The following is a 4500-nucleotide window of genomic DNA, read 5'->3' as shown; positions in this document are numbered from 1 at the left end:
TTCCTTCATTACTTTTCTCATAGTTTTTCCAGCAATCAATCTTCTCACTTTCTGAAGAAAATATATTACATCTTTATATTTTATATGAACTTATTTTTGACATACATGAACAACTTTACTCAAAGAGATGCATTTTTAAATGTATAAATTTATTATATGCTTAAATAATTTTTAAATATAAGATAAACATTTATTTTCAAATACTCCTATATAAACATCTAGTATCGGAGAGATGAATTATACTTTTTCATGTATATTTATCATATCATTAAACTTAATTTAATAATCTTTTAAATATAATTTCAAAAAAATCTACATTTTGAGTTAACAGAATAAAAGCTATGGTGAATTAATGGCCTGTGTTTGTGGCCGGTCAATTATGGTTCAAAGGAGGAGGAGCCAACCCTTTGCATGGGGACTCCTATTGGACGATCGTTGCGTCTAAGAAGAGGAGGTGTGGTGCACAAGAGAAGCCCGACAATATCGGCCCATTGGCAGGCGCTGTAGCAGCGAATAGGACTGTAGAACAGAACTACTGTAGGCGATGACATTGTGGCCAAGGGTATACTATAGCTTGACAATCACTGTAGTAGAAGATTCAAAAAAAATCGCCTGTTTTTCAAAATTGTATTAATTTTCTTAAAAGGAAAATATTTTGAAATTCCAAACATTTTTGGAGATTGTGAACTTCTTTTTCAAAAGGCAAACATTTTTCTGAAAAACTCCCAATTCTTTTCGAAAGGGAAACATTTTTAGAATTTGTTCAAAAAAAATCCAAAAAGGACACAATTTTCATAATTTTTTGAAAGCATTATTTTCCTGAATTTGTCAACAAATTTTAAAAAGCGGGTAAATTTGAAAACATAGGAGTATTTTACAAAACTTTGATTTTTTTGAACACATGAACATTTTTCGAATTTCTGACCAATTATTAAAAAACCTTTTTTATAATTCCAAAGTCAAAACAAATATTTTTAATTTCCGACCCTTTTTGAAACAAAATTGAACTTGAAATGGAGAAGTAAAGAAAAATAATCCTGCTAATACTAAGTGAGTGTCAATTAGTATGGATCAAAGGGAGTAGAAAGGAAAAACAAATCGCATAATAGAAACAACAGGAAAAGCGACCAAAAAACCAAAACTGGATCAGACCGTAAACTTCTAAAAGATTGCTAAGACCGGGCAATCCTGTAGCATGTATTGGGTCGTCCGATGAGTGTGCTGCCCTAGCCGATTCTTTTGTTTGGAACCACAACAATTTGCTGCACATTGCTCAAAATGCAGGCAAAACGCGCACAAGCTTCGAGCGAGCAGCAAAACAGACTCTCAGGTTTGAGAACATTCTAGAAGGTTTTGATCTGGTTTTTAGTAGTTTTTGCTTTTTTCTCTTTGTCCTACTATTTCTTTTACTAGTTTTCTTTCTATTTTTACATTTTTTTCAAAAATGTTCCATGTTAAAATTATATCAAAAAATTAAGAATGTGTTTTGCATTTCAAAAAATATTGAGTGTTGTAAAAAATGCCCTTCAAATACTTTCAGAATTTTTAAATATGTTCTTGTCTCAAAAAAATTCAGAAATTAGAAAAATGGTCATATTAAAAGAAGTCATCTATACTAAAAATGTTCGTATTTGAAAAAAGGTGCAAGAATTTTGGATTTATTTTTTCCCTATCTAAGAATTTATTGATATTTTCTTAAATGTTCCAGTTTTCAAAAAAAATATCACAATCAAAACTTGTTCCTAAATTTAAGAAAAGAACCATGTATTGAAGGAAAACATCGGAAAGCGAAGGAAAAAATCAGTAAGCGGAGCACGTCAATCGATCGCAGTGCTATTGGACGCATCGAGCGTCCAACTGAAGCTTCCGTACCCTGTTAGCTGGGGCCGTTCGTTTTTTGTATTTTTTTTCATGATCGCAGTGCTATTAATTTTTTTTCAGAAATAAAAAATTCTGAATTTTATAAACATTTTTCACATCCGTGAACTTGTTTTGAATAGCATTCGCAAAGTTTTTTATATTTTTGGATTATTTAAATTATAAAAACAAAATTCAAATCTCTGATTTATTATTATTTTTTAAAATTGGTGAACTAACTCGAATATCTGAATATTTTGAAAATTTATAAACTTTATTCAAATTCACGAATGTTTTGCAAATTTTGTGATATTTATTTAAACTCATGAATATTTTCTCTAATTCATATTTTTTCTAAAAATTGTAGACGTTTTTTGAAGCCCATGTAAGTGCTTACTAATTTGAGAACTTTTTTCAATCAGTGAATTTTTTCAAAAGAGTGAACATTTTTTTTTCAAAATACACAATTTTTGATAAGGCCAACGATCTTCCATCTTGGTCAACGGTCACTCCTTGTGGCAAAAGTCAACCAGAAACCAGTGAGGATCGAACAAGCTGGCACCAATGCGAATCAAGCGAGCGAGTAAAGTCGTGGTATGGTATCGGGCCGCAACAGCCGAGCTAACGTTGTGAGCGCTCAAGCCATATAGGATATCTCTACCTTCTGCATGATGGGAGTGCATATGCTATACTGCGAGACTAGCAGCAGCTTGCTTCAGGGCAGCATGAGACATGCCAGCCGAGTAGCAAGTTAGGTGAATAAGGTTTCAATGTAATTTTATTTTGTTTTTCCATCTTGTTTTGCTTTATTTTTTCTTTCTATTCATTTTCATCCTGATTTTGTTTTTTTCCTATACTTTTATTTTCAATTTTTTCTGGTTCTCTTTCTATATATTAATCATTTATAAAAATGTTTAAAATGTTTTTTAAATAAAATCTTCTGTATTTATAAAAGGTTTGTAGCCTTTTTTTTTGGAAAAATGTTTGGTGCATATTTAAAAAGTTCGTGGTGTATTAATTTTTTGTCCGACTACTCTAAAATATTGATCATGTTTTACCAAACTATATTTAGGCCACTTTTGAGAAATATCCATCAAGTGTTAAAAATATTTTTTTCTTAAGATATACTCCCTCCGTCCCAAAATTCTTGTCACATTTTAGTATTAGATACATCCATATCTGGACAAATCTAAGACAAGAATTTTGGGACGGGGGAGTATTAATTATATATTAAAACATGTTCATTGTGTATAAAGAAACTGCTCATCCAGTATTCCAGAAATTGTTCATCATGTATTTGAAAATATACACTGAAAACCTGCAAACTTAAACAAATAAACAACGAACATTGTTTGACCTAATGAACTTTTTTAAAATGTGACATACACATTTTTAAATAAGTGATAATTTGAAACAAATGAACATTTCAAAAATACCTAAAAAAATAAACACTAAACATCTTTTATCATCCAATGGACTTTGTTAAAATAGATGGTGAGCCATTTTTAGATACGTGATGAACTTTTTTGAAACACGGTGAACTTCTTTGAGATAAACAACGAACATTCTTTAAACACACTCTGAACAATTTTTGAAAAAATGACATTTTTTAGATGCATCATGAACTATTTATTAAAATAGATTAAAACAATTGAATTTTGAAAATAAATATTTTTTTCTAAGTATATTATTCCGAAGATTTTTAGAATATAAATGGGGAAGGGATGGAAAAGGTAAAAAGTAAAAAACTAGCAAAACCGTAACTTTGTTTTTTGAACTTAGCAAAACAGACCTCCTTGTGGATGCCCGTTAGCGTCCAGTATATATAGGAGGCCGACTCAGAGCCGCTAATGGGCTGGCTCGATAGCGCGCTGACTTATGCGGGTTTGCTTTGCCTTTTTTCTCTTTGATTTTTAATCCTTTTTTTAACAACCAACTGTTGGAATTTTTTAAAGTGATGCTTTCTTAAGAAATAATTTTTTGAAATGCTTGATGTGTATTTTTACAAAGTTCAAAGCATAGTAAAAAAATTCACCAAATGTTGAAAAAAATTCACTGTATATAAGCATATATTCACTGTATATTAAAAATTTCAGCATATATTAAAAATGTGCACATATATTAAGACATATTTAGCGTGTATGTGAAAAATGTTCAAAGTTTATTAGGAATATTTTTATATTACAAATGCTTTTAAAACGTGAAACATAAAAAGCCCAGAAGAAAAAAATCTAACTTGTGAAAATAGAAAAAAAATAAAAAGTAAAAACCCAGAAAAAACCCACATAAGATTTTTTTTAAAGAAAAACATGTGCTATAAGACTTTCTTTGGTAAACCAGGGATTTTATTAATTGTCCAACACAACAGGAATACAAACAATCTCAGGCATAATCCCTAGCCACAAATGGCGACCTGCAGGGAGAGACAAAGGTGCCGTAGCAATGGCGTGGGCTTCAAAATTCACCTCCCTATTTTGAAAACAGAAAAAGAAACTTTAACAAAATCGCTCTTCTTAATCCTTATATCCTCAATTACATGAGTATAAGGTGTCAAAACAGTCATGCACTGTAACAACCTCCAAGCAATCTGATGCCATGACCACATGTGAGAGATTGAGGTCCTTGGCTTGCAAGCAGGACCGC

The sequence above is a fragment of the Triticum dicoccoides genome, chromosome 1A, assembly GCF_002162155.2.
Source record: "Triticum dicoccoides isolate Atlit2015 ecotype Zavitan chromosome 1A, WEW_v2.0, whole genome shotgun sequence".
NCBI classification, from domain to species: Eukaryota; Viridiplantae; Streptophyta; class Magnoliopsida; order Poales; family Poaceae; genus Triticum; species Triticum dicoccoides.
This window is presented reverse-complemented; position numbering follows the sequence as displayed.